At 40.4% G+C, this 20299-nt stretch overlaps 1 protein-coding gene across 3 annotated transcripts in view; it reads left to right on the forward strand.

The window, feature by feature from the left end:
- ADCY1 (adenylate cyclase 1) overlaps window positions 1–20299 on the forward strand; it is a 1411272-nt gene that overhangs the window by 148675 nt on the left and 1242298 nt on the right. The window lies entirely within an intron of this gene.

Consider the following 20299-nt stretch of genomic DNA (forward strand, 5'->3'; position numbering starts at 1 on the left):
ACTGACCCTGAACCCTAAAAATACCCCTTTACCCAAAAACCCAAAACTGACCCTGAACCCTAAAAATACCCTTTTACCCAAAAACCCAAAACTGACCCTGAACCCTAAAAATACCCCTTTACCCATAAACCCAAAAATGACCCTGAACCCTAAAAATACCCCTTTACCCATAAACCCAAAAATGACCCTGAACCCTAAAAATACCCCTTTAAAAAAAAACTAACATATAACATTTTAAATATAATTATATACTTACTTATACTTACGTTGTAATGGTATGCGTTGTAAAAGTACCTGCGTTGTAAAAAACTGCGTTGTAAATACATGCGTTGTAATAGTATTTGCGTTGTAAAAGTCCCGTTGTAATGGTAGTGCGTTGTAAAAAATGCGTTGTAATGTGTGTTTACCTTTGGAATTGTTAATTGCCAAATCCCTATCTGACATAAATCCAGAGAAGGCAGTTAAACGTGATTGTAATCCCCTTTCAGTCCTGGATATGAGGACGGCATCGTCCGCATATAACTGGACGGGGATCCCTCACCATCCTACCCTGGGACAGTCAGCCCCTATTGCCATTATTACGTTGTTCAATTCATTGATATAGAAATTAAATAAAAAAGGAGGCAAAATGCAACCTTGACAGACTCCCTTCTTAATATTAAAATCCCTTGTAACACGCAAATTCTGTGAAAACCTAACATTGGCTTTAGTAGACTTATGTAGGTCCTCTAAAAAATGTATAACTCTGTTCTCCACTCCCATTACCCTCATGGACTGCCAGAGCTTATTCCTATTGACACAATCAAAAGCCGATGACAAGTCCATGAAGGCAAGGTGAATGGCCCCAGGGCGAGCTATGGTGTATTTGCTCAGTATCCAAAATAAGTTAAGACATGGCAACAGTAGACCGTCCCTGTCGAAATCCATACTGAGCTTCCGACAGAATCATGTTATCCTCTGCCCAGGATAATAATCTCTGAAGGAGGACCCTACCCACCACTTTTACCACTGAGTCTATAAGCGACATGAGTCTGTAGCAATGGGGGCTGCTTCTGTCACCTTTTTTAAAAACAGGAACTATGGTTGAAGTTGCTGAAAGGCGGGGTCAGACTTAAAAAGATCTGGAGGGATCATGTCAGGGCCGGGTGCTTTTCCTGCAGGTAAGCCTGTTATACCTTCCAAGATCTCATCCCTCTCAAATCTTATTGCTGCCTCCTGAGTACCATGATGCGTCCTGTAATTTTGCTCAGGTGGACAGTCCAACATAGATTCAAAGTGTGATTCCCACTCCTCCTCAGTTATATGAGAATCAAGGCCCCCCTTTCCTGGCCAATCAGTGGTTTATTTACCACACTCCAAAACTTCGAGTTGTTTCTAAGAGTGCTGGGATCCAGCAACTCCCTCCATGCTTCATCCATCAATGCTCCCCTTAGTGTGGCAAGGGCCATCTTATATTCCCTGCAACAGGCGGAGACATCAGCTTGTATTCTAGGTTTGATTCACAAAACTTCCCGCAGCCTCTTAGCTGCTTTAGAGCAATGGAAATCAAACCATCTAGTACCAGCCAAGGTTTGACCTTTTGCTGGAGCAGATAGCAGCCCCACCACCTTTTCTGTGATAAACTTAAAGGCTCCTAAAATCGCTTTTGGTGAGGACCGTTCCATTGTGCAGAGAGATAATTCGTCGACACATGCTATTTTAATCTTACCAAAGAATATTTCTGGAGTTACTTGCGACCATTTTAGTCTGCGCATTCCAAGATTTGTTTGCAGTAGGCCCAGCTTTGGTGCAAACCCTATTTTTTCTGCCACTGGACCTGTCAAGTGGAGCGTTAAAGGGTTGTGATTACTAAATTCACTCTCTGTAATTTTAAAAGTGCTCACTAAAGATTGTAAAGAAGATGAAATTAAAATAAAATCAATAAATGACCCATTCCCATGTCCCTTAAGTGTGGGCACGGTGAAATTGGTGCACGGGTCCCTTATAACCGTCGTGGCCACCAAATCTAATTCATTATTCAAAGCATTTAACAACTCCCCTTGAGCAGTATGCTCAAAATGGAAACCGTACATGCGAGGACAGCCCAACTCAGAGATGCAGGACGTTAACGGCTCACCACAGGGATGTATATTAAAATCACCGGCAATCACAAGGCTGTGTAAGCTTTGACTCAGAGATTGATTTATATTTTCACTCAGGGCAGTTACATTGCTGGGCACAGTCGGGGAAGAAATAGAGTTATAAAAGTTAACAAGTCACCGGCTAATAACCCTCTTTCGTGCCGTTAAAGCTAGGATTCCTGGGTGTGTAGTAGGCATTACCTGCACTTTGCAGGCAATGGCCACAGAGATGTAAGTAACCAAACCACCCTTTGGTCTCCCCCTCAAAGAGGGTCTAGCCGGGACAAAAAAAGCCTTATAGCCTTCCAGGAAAAGAACACATTCTACCGACCACGTTTCCTGTAAGCTAATTACCAGAAATTGCTTGACGTAGGCTATCCATCTAGGATCCTGTCGCTTTGCAGCCAAACCCGCTATGTTCCAAGATAAAAAGTTATTCGAACTCCACTTTGGAGGCCCTGCCTCTACAACCCTAAAATCCTGGGGTAGTGCAGCCTGCTCTGACCCTGCCGGTACATGGCCCCACAGTCAGTCGCATTCCTCCATACCAGTCAGGGTATCAAATCTGTTGTTTAAAGCCAATCTATGATCGATACCAAAATGCCTATCCATAGTTGGCTGGGGTTGCACCAGGGGAATAGGATGATGAATAGATTCTGGTCTTGTTCGAACAACCCACAAACGGTATTCCCCATGGACAACTGTAGCCATATCCCTACTGCTAAGCGGCCTATAATAGAAGCCAAAGGGTAATATTTTAATAACAGAACCCACTAAAGGAAAGAGACTATAGTCCCTTGCAAAAAATACGGCCTGCTGTGTGGGCATTGTCAAAATTAATGATGATGAGGTCACCAATCCCTTGTTTGCGGGAGCTCCCAATCCAGTTGACCCTGCGTGCCATAATTATATTATTGGATATATTGGCACCTACTGCTGTATTCTGTGTGAACCAACAAATTATTTTATTTATTTGCTGCCCATAATTTTCACTCTTCCCTGGAGGAAGAGCAGGAACATACCCCAAAATCTCTACATAAGGAGCTGATTTAGGAGGGAGATCAATAGTAGGAAGACTTGTTGACTGAAGAGACCTGACCTCTGGTCTCTTGTCCTTCTGTGGCATAAGGGGCCCTGTTCTAATAGGTGTGGACTGTCTAGGATCTGGAGTATCTGTGCTTGTAGGCTTACGACTACTTGAACAGCTCTTGTCTGGTGTCCTACTATTGGATGTTAACCTCACAGTGGCAGCTGCCCCATCTCTGTCCTGCCCCACTCTTCCTCTTTCAATGGTAACTTGGGTATTGGGCTTATATGAACTTACTGTTGCAATATCATGGGGGGTATTCGCCACCAGCATTTCTAAGTTAGACAACCTACCTTCAACTGTGCTTATTTTTTTAAGTATGTGATCTATTAGGGTAGTCAGCATCCAGAAAACCAGCAAAAGGTGTCCCTATCCTAATCTGATTCTGGGTAGTTGGATTTCCCTCACTGATATCACCCATAGTGGGTACATCTACCTCAGTCCTCCCCGGGCTACCCATTATGGGTTTCTTTGGCTGCCTAGGTCCCTGATTTTTTCTAGTTGCAACAGGGGGGGGGGTATTGGGGTGGGTAAATTTTGCTTTTGCTTTCTGCGCTCTTGGTCTCAGTTTTTGTTTGACTGGGCTGGGTTCCTGCTCCAAGATTATAGAGGAGACTGTGTCATTCGATTGTGTTGTGTCAACAATTAGTGATTGACTCCGCTGTTCTAACGGCATCTCCTGATTAGGGGCCGTCAAAACATCAGGAAAGGCAGGGGTAAGAGAAAGCCTGCCATGCGTGGTAAAGGGCTCCAGAGATAACCTTAGTATAATTTTATTATCGAGGACAGATACAGCCGTCGTTAAAAAGGCATCTAAAGTTCCAACCATGCCTTTCCCAGCAGTTACTTTCCACCTACCCATTTTTTGTTTGGTAATTATAGGCGATTAGGAAGCAAAAGAGTCTACTCCTTAATACAGTGCAAATGAGCAAACAGCAATTGAAGTGACTAGTACAATGTTAAACTATATGCATAGAGAAAAAAAAGAAGTTAAATGTAACACTTCAATACACAATTATAAGGTATTCCTCAAGGCTATATTTAAAGGTTTGTACTGTAACTGGTTAGCTTCTCAACAGTGCATTTGAACCCATAAAGGACTCAAAAATGTGCTGTGCAAATATAAAGTTCTAGTATGGCAAGTAAAAACGTCCCAGGTTATAAAATCAAAATGAATGCTTCTGAGATCAACGTGACCACAGTACTGGGGTTTACATAAACTCACTCGCTCCTTGGACTTGTAGATAACTCGTTGACAAGCCAGAAAGCTCCCTGCGCTAAAAGTACCTGCACAAGGGTCCACTCAAGCCAGTAGAAAGGGGGGTGGCCCAACCCAGCCCAGCCTCTTCCTGGCGCGGATGGGCTCAGACGGGCCCGCCCGCGCATGTCCCGTGCTGCGGGAGCCCGCGGCCGCTTAAGAGCGGTGTCTGGCGCTCGAGGGGCGTACTGGCGTGCTGGCGCCTCCAGGCACAAGGGCTGCTGGGGACTGTAGTCTTTCCCCCCAGGATAAAGGTGCTCCTTGCAGTTTAAGTCAGCAGCCCTGGTTAGGCTTTTAAAACAAAGTGAGGCGTGCAGCAAAGTTCAGAGGCTCCCGCCCCGCGGGAGCCCGCGGTCGCTTAAGAGCGGTGTCTGGCACTCGAGGGGCGTGCTGGCGTGCTGGTGCACTGGCGCCTCCAAGCGCAAGGGCTGCTGAGGACTGTGGCCTTTCCCCCCAGGATACAGATGCTCCGTGCAGTTTAAGTCAGCGTCCCTGGTTAGGCTTTTAAAACAAAGTGCGGCATGCAGCAAAGTTCAGAGGCCACCGCCCTGCGGGAGCCCACGGCTGCTTAAGAGCGGTGTCTGGCGCTCGAGGGGCGTGCTGGCATGCTGGTGCGCTGGTGCCTCCAGGTGCAAGGGCTGCTGGGGACTGTAGTCTTTCCCCCCAGGATACAGGTGCTCCGTGCAGTGTATGTCAGCTGCCCCAGTTAGGCTTTTAAAACAAAGTGCAGCTTGTAGCAAAGTTCAGAGGTTCCCGCCCGGCGGGAGCCCGCGGCCGCTTAAGAGCGGTGTGTGGCGATCGACGGGCTTGCTGGAGTGCTGGTGCACTGGTGCCCCCAGGCGCAAGGGCTGCTGGAGACTGTAGTCTTTCCCCCCAGGATACAGGTGCTCCGTGAAGTTTAAGTCAGTGCCTCTTGTTAGGCTTTTAAAACAAAGTGTGACGTGCAGCAAAGTTCAGAGGCTCCATTCCTTCATAAATATGTGAAATCATAGATAAATAAATAGACACAAAGATAAACTAAAAAATATTTAGATAAATAAATACATAAATAGTCACACCGGGTAGTATGCGACAAGTAGATCTGTTCAAGTTAACCCATGATTTTATTTAGGAGCCTTTTTAAGGGTGCATGCTTTGGGATTTTATCTCCACTGTCATGCACATCAAGCAAGCATTGTATCCCTATAAATTAGTAACAAAGGCGAGCCTAGAATCTTTCAAACCAAGCCCAAACAACAATTACCAAAAAGTCTAAAAAGTATGCTATTTGAAGAGAGATTTTCAATATCAATTTCTTATAGCATTTAGTTAGTGTTTATGCCAAACAGCAATTCAATAGTTAATCTATTGTATTTGTTTTTCTAAATAAGCCATGCAGAAATATTTACAGCTTTTTGTACCTGCAGGTTCACAGATGTTTTAGACTCTCCTTTATGGTAAGTCTAGTAGGTTAAAACGTGATAAAAAACACATCTCATTGTGTCGTTGCAAAAATGAATATTAATGTGCGCTATTTAAATAAAACGGTATCATCTACTGTTTTTATGATTGAAAATAAACGCCTCATTAATTCAAATTATTTTAACCTCCAAATGATAGTGAAGTCAAATAGAATAATGACAGACATTTCAAGAGATATGTCCCACTTAGGAATGTGTGGCGTAATTAAACTGTTCTCCTCAAATACACGTAGTGTCTTGATAATTATAATAGACCTACCAAGAAGCAAAATAAAGTCTAGTGGGGGATGATAAGAGGTAGAGAAGACAGTGTGGCACACAATAGAATTGAACTATATTCCTTTTGTGTTTCCTACTGAAGGAAATTGATGCCTGTGCCTTTAAAGTAATGCATTCTAACTAGCAGCGCAGAGAAAATCTTTAGAAACGTTTTCCTTTAAGACAGGAAAGAGGTTTATTATGACTGCTGCAGTGAGCTGTGTGTAAACTCAAGGCACAATTACTGATAGAAGAGCATCAATTTATCCTATTGTTAGGATACTATGGTGAGTGCTTCGAAGATGAAACAGAATTGTCTGTCAACAGAACGGACGCAGGTGTGATCTAGTGGTTAAAATCTTGACCTGCAGATTGATTCATAAAAAAAAATTGAATCAATGAATCGCAGTCCTACGTCTATGGTATTTGGCGAATTAAAAATGTGGGCCAACTAACAAAATCCTAGAGCAGGATGGACACAAGTCTTCAATTTATAATCTCACGATTTGGCGATTATAGATTGACAGGCATTCTCCTTCTTGTGCAGTAAATTGTCCTTTTGTTACAATTATGTGACCTATTGAGTGGACCTTTTCTTCCTTTTCATTTCTTATTTAATGTGTAGGCCTGGGCAAAATTTTCGTTACCCCTGTGCAATCTCACGTAATTGGATCACACGCTGTACATGCTAAAGGCAGGGCTCATCACATTCAGTGCTAAATTTGAGCTAGTCCTTTCCGATGCTCAGCAACGGTAATTAATTGTCAACACCGGTACTTATGACCATGGTGGCACTGACCTCTCTCATTTGCACAACAGATGTTTATTAGTTTATGATACATTAAAAATGACTATAACCAGCGCACAAGTCATTCTTATAGCTTTGAGCACCTGGAATTATCTGAATAGTCACACTTTTAAGTATGATGATTAACAGTTGCATTGGTACTGCCTTGGCAGAGAATGCCGGAGCAATTGGTGGCACTGCCAGAAATGGCCTCCAACCGAGGGCCCCGGCAAATACTTTTTTTAATAAATTAAGCACCGATCACATTAGTGTTACATGGGTTCCTCCTAAACCACACCAAACTCTATTCACGAAGATGAGTGTCAGAACATCGCTTTTCCTTTCTCATTGCCTCTTCAGACATGGCTGCTCCTATCGTTCTGGTAAGAAACATCTTTTTTAACCAGCAAGTATTCCAAGGATTGTTAATGTTAGCTCATTAGCATCAACTTGTATTTGAAAGGCTAATTCTGCCCTTGCACCCACTGGGCCGTTTAAACCCATGATTGCAGAGAAATAAAAAGCAGAAAGTCAGGAGCTAAGTTTCATTTTACATTTCACTAGTCTGTCAAGTGGCACTATGACATATGATACCATCAGCCATCTCTTGCTTTTCAGCCAAAAGCGTATTGATTTTCAGGGCTGAAATTTTGCCTTTAAGAGCTTCATTATAAGTTCAAATCCCAGAATGCAGAGTGCTGTTGGCAAAAATGCCAGTTTGGGCTGAAGGTGTTATGGGTTAAATGGACCAACTTGACAGCTATGTTTAAAACATGTAAAATGTCATCTAATCCATTTCATAGCTGCTGATTTCAAATGTAAAACCAAAAGTAATCTCTGCTCATATATTTTGTGAGATGTCAGTCTTTCACTCAATTTGTGCATTAAAATAAGCATTGTTAATGCAAATTATTTTTCATTTGTATAGTGGAAAGTTTTATACTGAGCTTCACACATAGTAGAGGTACAACATGGATAGCAGAAGAGCAACCTTCCTTATCAGAAACATGAAGTAAAGTACATGATGAAGTAGATGACTGAACATCAGATGAGTCTCTCATACCTTCAGGACAGGTACAACAGAGGTAGCTAGCACAATAAAAGGGACGGAGAGGTTACGAAGGACTGTTGTATGACTTCCATGTACAGACATAACCATCAAGAAGTGCAAAACTCCTGGAAAAAACAGCCTTGCAACAAGCCTTGCATCTATTCATGTATATAGGACAATGAACCCTTATCCACTAAGTGGGCGATGCTTCATCTGTAGGCTCCACACCTAGCACTGGGAAGCATCTTGGAGTACTGTTCTTCACTGGTTGTACAGTTGGCTAATTAGGGGTTCCATTATTGGATGAGGTTATGTACCTTATGTCTACATTTATGTTTTTCCTTTGTTAAACTGTTAGATATATATAAAAATGTATGTGGGTGACCTAAAAATGTTTTTTACTGGTGCCTTCCTACAACAAGTTTAAAAACAGCAGGGTCGAGCCTTCCTTATCTTTTCCATCAACATTTTTCATTCTCGAATATTGCCCATATGGGGTCCGATGTCTTCCTCAGTTCCTGCTTCATATTTTATGTTCACTTGCATCAGAAGGTGGTGGCAGATATGGTACACATCAATGGGCTCTACTCATGCTATTGGCGAGGCTGTTGGCACATGCAGCATGTTTCACAATGCACATCAATTTAACCATAGCGTACTCTTTGAAAGAGGCCACACCCATAATGCTAAGCCACATTTACAGATGACTGGATATGGGTGACCGGAGTGCATAGGCCTTGAGACGGCAAGCCATGCACCCAACACCCAAGAATCCCCTGCCATAATGCCATCACCAATAGGGCAGTGGTAGTGAGGAGGTGAGAGTTGGATCCCAAAATTCACTGCAGTCCCCTAATGCTTCATTATATCTGGAAAAGAACCCTAAGGCTCAGCTTGAACATACCCCCTGATGCAAGTGTTACTCACTGCTAATATGTTCATAGTTGAGGTACAAACTTTTAAATAAAAAAAAGTTTAATTTGGGCAGAAACAGTCAAATGTTCCTCATTCAAAGAACAGGTATAGCTATGGCAGCAGCAGTGCAAGTTTTCTCCATCTCCTCAAAATCTAGGGGTGTAGGGGGAAAGTGCCTGGTAGAGCCGCCCCCCCCCCTCAGACAACTATTACTCACAAAGAGCCCTACCAAGACAAGGCGCATCAACATTTTAGACCATGCTGGGGATCTGATAAGTAATGAAAAAGTCTAGAATCCCTCGACGTCTGATTTAACACTGTACCCCAGGTCAAGATGCATGGATTCATAAAAATAGATAAGCACAGGTCCCTGTACATTAACACCCAAAAATTAAAGTGAGAACAGAGAGAGTGCCTCACGGTCGAAACGCCCGAGGGGGTTCCTGTTTAGTAATCACCAGTTTACCCACTTCTCATCATTGGTCACTCACTCTGGGTGAAGAAGAAAGAAAGACACACACAAACATGTATAAGAATAGTGACAAATACACCAATAGTAGACAATTACCAACACTTGTTGTGCGAAAAAGTAATACCAAAACCCCAAAAAATGAACCAAAAAATAGGTTCTAAAATGAAGAGGTTTGCTAGCTATCTATCTTTATTCTGGTGCTGCAACCCTTCAATTAAAAATGGTTAGTTATATACATCATTATTTGTTTGCTGCCGACATGTTTCGTTGCTCCAAACCTGAGCAACTTCATCAGGGCAAAAGATGGGGGTGCACTATGCAAAATCTTCACACCTTGTTAATTTGAAGGATCTTTTCTCCATCACAGAACAGGTGCAAATAAAGCAGCAGCAGTGCAATCTTTGCTTTCTCACAGAACAGGAACAGCATGGCAGTGGCAAAGCAAGCTTGCATCTACCAGAAAGCAGTAAGTGCAATCTTCCATTTCTCACAAAAAAGATCCAGCTCCCAGAACATGTACAAGGAAGTGACATGTATGTTGCAAACACATCTCTGAAGAAGGGAACCAATCCCGAAATGCATTGGGTAATGTGAATAAAAGTCTTGACATGCGGAAAGATGCAATTTGATGTATGAGTAAAATAAATCAACGAATATAGAGTTAAACATGGTAAAGAATATGGAACTAAATAAGGAGTAACAGGAAGAGTAATTGGTTAACTTGATTTATTGGATTCATATAGTCCTAGATTTAGCTGTGCAGCCGGAACGGTACCCAAATGTCGTTCCTTCTTGTTGGTTCTCATTGTAAGCGCAATGGGGCAGGGCACGCCGTGCTTGCACGCCTCCGCAGGTTTAAAGTGGTTAAAACATTGAGTACAACAAGCAAAGAAATACATGGATTAGAAAATGTGTGCATTTTTCCACCCACTAATGTTTATTGAATTGACTTTCTGTCCCAAAAGGCGAGATTGCACCCCCAAGAAAATTTGAACAGGAACTTTGGTTGAACTTTGAAATTACATCGGTCAGTGAGCAGGAAGAATAACACAGGAGAAGTGTTTCCGATCATGAACGACACTGATTAGCAAGGGGGGACAATTGGTTTTTAATGGACTGAATAATGATGTCATTAATGACAGGCTAATGATGGATTATTTATTTCAACTATGCATACGAAAATATCAAATTTTTATAGAGGGGCGCAACAATTACAAAATAATGAATATGGATTCAGACAACATTCATTTGCACTATGTTTGGATACGAGTTGATCGCAGCGAGTGAGATTAAAGTAAAAAGCATGCTGGGACATGTAGTATTTAGAGAGAATAGCGAGAATAAGGATTACTGAGGAAAGCCCGGAATCCATTTCCTAGTTTTGTTATTGCACCTGCACACGTGACAAATTACCTCGAGTTAAATGAGAGCAGAGTCAGATGGTTCACTCAAACTGGACTAGAGTGCTTCGGCACTCTGTGAAAATGGCGCGAAGCAGTGTAATTTATTGCTGATATGATGCAGCAATCTGGATGGCTGAGCTTTTATTTATACATGTCACTGTAAGCATAGTGAAGACTGATGGCAAGGAGGGGATGATTTAGGAGGCGGAGGGGTAACAGACAGGCAAGAGGGCAATGAGTGAGGGTGTTATTGTTGTTTTTTGGCAACGTGTTACATGGGGGATTCACGGAAAGAAAGGAGTTTGGGAGTGACGAAAGGGTCGAGGCCTGAAGTTTGGGTTTGATCAACAAATAATGGGAGGGTAACTGATGATTTCAAAGGACGTTTTAGTGTGAGTAAACATTTTTACATGAATAAACCACTCTAGTATAGGTGGTTTAAAGGAAGCTGGAAATGCAATACTCATATTGACGGTGGTAATTTTGTTGCATTGTAGATACCCCTGAAGAGGGGAACCAATCCCAAAATGCATTGGGTAATGTGAATAAAAGTCTTGACATGCGGAAAGATGCAATTCTCCTCAGTTTGTGTTAACAACTACGTATGGCAGATGTATGAGTAAAGTAAATCGACGAATATAGAGTTAAACATGGTAAAGAATAAGGAGTAACAAGAAGAAGAATTGATTAACTTGATTTATTGGATTCATATAGTCCTGGATTTAGCTGTGCAGCTGGAACAGTAACCAAGTGTGGTTCCTTCATGTTTGTTCTCATTGAAAGCGCAATCAGGCAGGGCACGCCGTGCTTGCACGCCTTCACAAGTTTAAAATGGTTAAAACTTTGAGCACAACAAGCGATGGATGGATTACAAAAGGTGTGCATCTTTCCACCCACTAATGTTTATTAAATTGTGCTTTTTGTCCCATACTTTAGCCCAACATGCTTCCTCACTACAATATTGTACTAAATGCCAGATTTACATTTTATTAAGTTTATGTTATTTATAAAATGGTAAGGACGCAAATGTAACACAACCCTAGTAGTATCCATATACTTACAGGATTTTTCAGAATACCCACAAGCATCTAAACTTGTGGATTTTTATTAGATTTTGAAAGTACACTCCTCTGTAATGCCCATATTCATACCCCTGTCCTATAGTGACAAATGAGATCACAATGGCCACAGCTGGATATCTGATTAGTGGGTGTTGATGTCCACTGTGAGACAAGATTGGAAATTGCTACTAGAGGATAAGCATTAGTGCATGTTAAACGTGTGTGAACTTAACAATTAGGTTGAATTAGTGTATGAGTATGGGTGATTATCTCTTGTAGTACTCTCAGCTAATTTATGAATTTAAAGGTAAGACTTGAGCATTCATGACTTACTCCTGATTCTTGTCTTACTTTTGACTTATTCATGACTTCCTCCTGAGTTTCAGTAGAAACCCATGAGTAACTCACAACAAAATCTTTGTTTATAGGGCTACTTAAAACCTGAGTTCTGATATTTTTCGTTTTCCCTCAAAAATATAATTATGTTATTCTGAAGATTTCCCTTTATAGCCATTTTCTTAGATTTGTAAATATGAATATTACATAAATAATTTACAAAATATATATCTATAATTGATTTATGCACAGCAGAAGGGCTATGTACAACTACTGAGAACAATACATGGCAGAAAGCACTGAATGACATTTTTGTTGCTTCACATTTTAAAAACCAAAGGTATTTACGTCACATATGGATGATTACTAGCTCTAGGTGCTTGTTTTGTACCACACTCCAGGCCATCCAGCCATTGAAAACCTTTCAAATGTTTCCAAAGAGCAATAGACCAAATTTACCAGCCATTTTATTATTAGTGTTTCTTGAATGCTATGCAGGGAATGCAAGCCTCCCTCATTTGACTATGGGCCTTATTACGAGTTTGATGGTCTTCCTCAGGACCGCCACTGCGGTGGTCCCAGGAAGACAGCCAAGCCCATATTGAACCTGCCTGCCAGATTATGCGTTGAATCCAGGGCAGGCGGGTGATGCAGTGGTGGTGAAATGGCGGCGGGGATGTTAGGCTCATATAGGAGAGACTATACAGCAAGTCGTCACCATGACAGCATCTACAGCACATTCTTGCAAAGTGTTGCTTGCACCATATCATGCATTACTGCGCTCTTTTGGGGCCACACATCATGTGCCCCCTGCATGCACCCCCATGGGCAGATTTGCCCATGAGCCCTGCTGGGGTCCCCTTTCCATGCCTTTCCACTAAATATTTTGTGGTTAGGTCCCATCCATGAAATGCTTGGTGGAAAGGCAGGTTGTAATCTGCTTGGGGGTCCCAGCATTAGCAGCCTCCAGTCCCACCTGCTTTCCACACCGCAGTGGCATCCTGCATCATGGCACAGATCTTGTGGCGGTCCCACTGCCACCATTGTAATACAGTAGTTGGACTGCTGGAGTATTGGCCCGGACCTCTGTACTCGTAAGAAGGGCCAACTTCTTTTTCTATGGTGAACGGGTGACTTTCCCCTGCAGAGTTAATTATTATCACTACATTACATATCCCTCTAAATTCTCTTCTGTGTTATTACAGCCATGGTCTTGCCATACCCTACTGTGCTATGCTCATATTGCATAGCCTATCTTTGAAATGGCCTGAAGTCAGCCAGGCAAGCACTGATAATATTGTGATTTTTCAGGTTGACTTGTAGTGTGGCCAGAATCTTCCCAGAGAGCTTGCAAATCCAATCAAGATGGAACATAGGTTTGAAGTTCATACTAGGTTAAACAGAATCACATTTTCATACTTTGAAACAATTGTGGTCTTCTGCCACAAAAGCAAAGTCATGCCCATTCTCATGGTTTTAATTGAACAGAAGGAATACTACAGTAACTCTAGCAAACATTTCCAGTACACCGAGTGGTCGCTTAACTGAAAAAAGGCCTCTTAGCTTGTATATAAACATTATGTATGTGGTGTCACTCCAAGTACATAGTCTCTGATGGCACATTGGTGTTACCTTCACGCGAAATCAACCAGATTGGTGTAGGATATTTGTGACCCAGAATATTGTTGTCAGACATATTGCCTGTACTAGTGTGCCCTAAATACCATTTTCAAAACTTTTACCCAATTGACTGTATCTTTTCTATTAATAACTTCAATGGCACAATATTTTGGCAAATATATATTTATTATGTTAGACAATATTCTGACAACGATAAGATGGTACAATACCTTTAGGATTGTGAAATGATTTGTGTGTGCGAACTTTATTTAAATAAGCAATTGTTTATCGACCAGAAAATAAAACTTAATAATCCTAAAGGGTGAGTTAGTCTTAATAACATTGGATGCTTTTCTAAATTATAATATATGGTTGGATGTGTGACATTGTAATTCATCACTTTTAACACACAATGACATAATAACATTATTTTGCTTAAATTGTGGTTTATTTAAAGCAGAGTTTTTAAAGTAAAAATGTAAGTCTCAATGTCTGTAGGTGTTATTGAGTTTTCGTTTTATAATATTGTTTTATTTGGTACAGCCTTGACAAAGTGAAAGCCCATAAGCACACAAAACACATGCTGGCTGTAGAGTGAGTACATCAGAATAGAGAGAATCCATTGAAAGCAAGATGATTTTGGAATATGAAGAAAAAAATTAATAGATGATTATGAAATAAAATGTATTGTGAAGAAAATACCAATTCAGTATTATGCACTGTGTAATTGGACTGCCTACAGATAACTAATATTATCTAGTTATTTTAATATCAAGTCCAGAAGGACAGCTCAGTTGGCATCATCATTTAATAAAAAATCTATTTGCACCAGGCCAGGCCCAGAGTTATTGAATGAGAGGGGCTTATGCCACTCCAATCATTTTGGTCACTAACACACAGAGTTATAACATGGGCATACCAAGCATCGCTGAAGAGTGCTAGGATATTTTGACAGCCCTTTTGCTAAACAGAGACCTGCACAGGTGCTCAACTCCCTGCTGCAAAGACTGAACCTTGGCTTACAAAGTTGCCTAGGTTCAGCAAAGTACTGCGTGTGGAGATGGCCCCAAATGTTCTTAGGTTAGCTCACATTAACAGTCATTCATCTTCTCCACACCATTGGGCTCTATTATTTAGGTTGTCAGATAACGAGTTTGAGTTTTTGGTGGTATCTGAAATTCTTTATAAGGATCACTCTGATCTGGAAACCATACTGCCTGATAATTATTATTCTGGACAAATGTCTGAGAACACAAGGTGGGACTTTGATGTGGACAATAGTATTAATAATTTCACTCATTTGAAGAATTGACTGTAAACGGTCAATATACCCTAAGGCTACTCGGTTTCTTGTCTGCATTTATCCCCTGGTTCAACGATGTTGAACTCTTTCATGATATCCAAACAACTAATAATTGTACTTGTGGACTCTTGTATTTGGGCAGAATAACAAAAAGATGTAGGAGTCAGGTCTTTCCTAAGCCACTTTTAGGCTGTAGTGTTCAAACAGTATGTGAAAATGACAGCACAAGATCAAAGATATACCCTTGGAACCATCTTAATATTTGAACATCGGCCCTTATAAAATTTCATGACACAATTGTTTACTAGGTTTGACCATGCCTGTTCGTCATACATGTTTGAAGATGAGGGGATGTATCTTCACATCTCCCCAATACTAAGGGGAATGTGTACACCTTGCCTTATTATGAAGTGATCTCCAGAGAAAATGTTAGACCCTCACAAAAGTGCATATATGAAATCTCAGAAAGACTGAAGGAGCTTTGAGGGCTGCTTCTAAATGATGACTAAAAACAAAGCTTGATGAAAAGAAGAACTTTGTTAATCCCATAGATAAAATCTGTAGACAGGATATTATAGCAGTACATAGTACTGTGTAGGTGATTTAAGAAGGAAACTGCACAAAATAAGTGATCCTTGTCTGATCTAATAATGAAAGGTTCAGTAACATCATTAGAGGTTCAGGAGTTCTTTGACAATATAGCTCTAGCCTTTAGAGAAACCATCATCATTGATACTAAAGTTGAACGGATTTAGTACCTAGCATCAGTTATAGGCAGCAGAGATGAGGTGGATAAGGAGAGAGAGATGGTTATGAGTGGCATGAAGAACACTCAATGCCTTGGTGAACCACGTTAATTCTATTCATAATAAAACAAACTTGGTTAGCTCCTCTCCCACATAATGGCTGAGATTATTAATTGTTCTTTGGATGAGGTTTAGATTCCAAATTGACGGAAACAGGTTATCCTTTATTAAAGAAAACATTCTCTACCTTTAGATATAGACCTATAATCTTAACTTCCATCCTCATGATGCGATTAAATCAGAAAGTCACAAGCAACCAACTAACCACTGGTTGACAATAAACTGTTGGAGAGCTGTAGAATTTCTCTAGTCCAGCCATGAGTTAGTCAGGGTGAGAATGTGAGCAGTTATCTCGTGCTCACTTCCCAGTAAAAGAAAAATCCAGATTTGATGTTAAGATAAAAAAATGCTCAGACATTTTGGGAAGAAGAATGAATTTGGGGACTGCTGACTTAACCTGAGTATTGCTGCAAATGTTGCAAATTGGTACCTACTGGCTAATTTTTAAGACCAGATTACTGGGTGAATAATTAAGTACATCTATTAAGTTGCAGGATTTTGATGGTGATGTAGTTCTGAACTGAAAGACAGAGTAAAGATCGAGCACATAAAATATAGTCACACCCATTCAGAGCAAATATGCCACAGACTGACACATTTCATGCTCTCTGAAGTCTTTCCAGAAGAGTCACTTCAGTGTAAAGTGCAAGTTTCTTAGTGAAAACAATGTGCTCATTACTTTGTGGTTTAAAAACATGTTACATGTTATCCTTTATATGGCAGTATACAATGCTGGGCCTTAGAACAAATCACACTGACAGAGAGAGGTGGAGATCACAAGAGAATCCCGAGACAAAGAGAATCAAAACACATACTCTCATTCAGAACCTTAGGCCTGAGGGGTCTTAATCAAAATGAAGAACTTTATGTACACCTTTAAGACATTACTCAGGAACAGTAGCATCGGTTATCTCCCAACTAAACACTCACCAGAGTGAAAAAATAACTTGGAGATAAAATGAGGAAAGAAGAGCAGCAAAATATGAACCATTACTAAGAATGGCTGGTAAATATTGAACAATAGGGTAAAAGCTCACTAAAGAGAATTGATTGGACATTAAAGGACAAAAAGCATATACTGCCATATAAAGGATAAAATGTAACATGTTTTCAAACCACAAAGTAATGAGCACATTGTTTTCACTAAGAAACTTGTAGTCAACAAGTTCTGCATAAACAATTAACTACACTCACCACAATGCACTGCAAAGTAAACAGGAAGTAACTCTGTGCCTATTGAAATAAAAGATGCCTTTTTTGTGACAACATCCTGTGAACAAGCCTTATGTGAAGGCGAAACGCGTTGGGCATGCGAGACCTTGATAATAAAAGCGCTACAGCTCCTGTCTACAAGAGTGTGCGTTTCACCTTTTTTGCCACGAGGCAGAATACCGTTCTTATTTTCACCGGCGTGGCCCTTCTGGTTGAAGCGCACTGCCCCATGAAGAGCGCCGGCGTCAACACATTCTGGGCTACATTGTTGCAAGATATATATATACATATATATATATATATATAGATATATATATATATCTATATTACCTACTGGCGGTCGCCAGTAGGTATATATAGTTAGGATTTTTTCTCTATGGGATTTTTGAAAATTCTATGTCTAATAACTTTGGCGTTTGTGGACGAAATTGGCTGAAATTTTCAGGAAAATGGAACATTTTGTTTCTGAGCAGCCCCTGAAAATTGGGGGGGGGTTCGTCCAGGGGGGGTCGAGAAAAAAGGGGGGTCCCAAAACGTGTTTTTAACATTGAGTTTTCCATAGGGCGGTTGGCCTCACTTTTAGCCCGAACGGCTGAATGGATTTGCACGAAACTTGGCAAAATTGTAGGGACTGTTAGCCCGATGTGCCTTTTGTAGGTCTCAATATATGTGCTCCAGTGGATTTTGAGTAATTTAGGTTCAAAAAAAGATATATATCTGGGCGGAGCCTAACCACACATCTGATCTGATTGGCTGTCAGCACTTCATCCAAGAAGTGTTGGCAGCCATCTTGGGACCAATATACATGATAGCACCTCATTAAAAAGCATTGTAGTTAATAGAGGGTTTTAGGACTTTAGTTACATTATAAATCATTTGTTGATGGTACCATACTCGTTTTAGGAATTGTGGTGGGTTCTAAGGTGATTTTACCATGTGAAAAAACCTTCTGCTGTGATATCATGAATATTGTTTGAAAGAAAACTAATATCTCATGATTTTCCCACAGTGGTTTGGAAGGGGATCTATAAGCTAAACTGAAAGCATATTTTCTGTAAATTCACATTATCTTTCTCAGTCATGTGAAAATGAAGTCTGACATTCTCAGTAAAACATGTACATCCAACAAGGACAGAGACTGTCAGTTGATTCCTTTGTGTTCTACTGCAGCCTCCTAGAGTGTTCTAAAGAACAACTAGAGCGCTAACAGTCCTACTTATTACAAAGGTATGGCACACCTGAAGCCATCTTGATTGGAATAAAGTGGTAACTCTTAAAACATTTAATTTAAAAAGAAACAACATGAGGGGGTATATTTTGCCATAGAAAGTATGATTAGTGCTGCAGAATGAAAAATTAGGGCACATTTTGAGTGACTTCTCAAATCCTTTTCTATTTCATTAAAACATTCTGACATGCAGTCTCCCAAAATGGCCACCAGAGACAAAAGAGCCCAAATGTAGCCCAAATATCACCCAGATGTAGCCCAAGTATAGCCCAATGACAGAATGTCCCAGAGTGTTCTAAAGAACAACTAGAGCGCTAACAGTCCTACTTATTACAAAGGTATAGCACACCTGGAGCCATCGTGATGGGAATAAAGTGGTAACTCTTAAAACATTTAATTTAAAAAGGAACAAAATGAGGGGGTATATTATGCAATAGAAGGTATTATTAGTGCTGCAGAAAGAAAAATTAGCGCACATTTTGAGTGACTTTTCAAATCCTCTTCTATTTCATTAAAAAATTCTGACATGCAGTCTCCCAAAATGGCCACCAGAGACAAAAGAGCCCAAATGTAGCCCAAATATCACCCAGATGTAGCCCAAGTATAGCCCAATGACAGAATGTCCCAGAGAGTTCTAAAGAACAACTAGAGCGCTAACAGTCCTACTTATTACAAAGGTATGGCACACCTGAAGCCATCTTGATTGGAATAAAGTGGTAACTCTTAAAACATTTAATTTAAAAAGGAACAAAATGAGGGGGTATATTTTGCCATATGAATTATTAGTGCTGCAGAAAGAAAAATGAGGGCACATTTTGAGTGACTTCTCAAACCCTCTTCAATTTCATTAAAAAAATTCTGACATGCAGACTGAAACATGCACTTTGAATACCAGCAGCAGACGTCCCTGGTGAGCAGTAGCTTTACTACAGTGATCTAATGTGCAACTAGAGTGCTAACATTCAGAATTTATGGCAAATGTGTGACACATCTGAATGCCTTCTTGATGGAACCAAAGTAAACAAGCATTGAAAATGCAATAGATCTCGCCCTCGTTTAAGTTAAAGCCATTCTGTTTGTAATGAGGTGGCTTTTTAGCTTTGCTTTTATTAGTGTTTTTTCAACTTTCATGTAAATAACATGCATCTGTATGCATATAAGTATATGTATGCATGCATTTATGTTGTATTTATATAGATATACAGATGATATATGTTTATATATGTATGTATATATATATATTCACTGAAAAAAACATAGGTTATAGACCATATATAGTTAGGAATTAGCATTTACAAAACCTTGAAAATTCACTGAAAAAACCATAGGTTATAGACCATATATAGTTAGGAATTAGCATTTACAAAACCTTGAAAATTCACTGAAAAAACCATAGGTTATAGACCATATATAGTTAGGAATTCGCATTTACAAAACCTTATTTTACTCACACAAAACCATTGAAATTCCATATATAGTTAGTTGCACTAACTATATATCGCGCACCCGCAATCCACTGCTGATGATGTCACATATTACATCATTCATGACATGGTCAGTGACATCACTGATGACATCACTGATGACATCTCAAATGACATCACTGATGACATCACTGATGACAACATCCAGTGACTGTATGTTTCTGTAAAGTTAAAATATGTCTTACATATTGAAGAATGAGTGGATGTATAAGTGTCTGGATGAAGGATTTAGTAGGTGCATGACTGACTGTATGAGTGAGTGATTAAATGTGTCTCACTGAGTGCATGAGTTAGTGACTAAACTGTCTTAATTTGTGCATCATTATGTCTGTTGTTCTGTAAACTGTTGCATGTGTTGATAAGTAGCTATATGAGTAA

The sequence above is a fragment of the Lissotriton helveticus genome, chromosome 4_1 (genome assembly GCF_964261635.1).
Source record: "Lissotriton helveticus chromosome 4_1, aLisHel1.1, whole genome shotgun sequence".
NCBI lineage: Eukaryota > Metazoa > Chordata > Amphibia > Caudata > Salamandridae > Lissotriton > Lissotriton helveticus.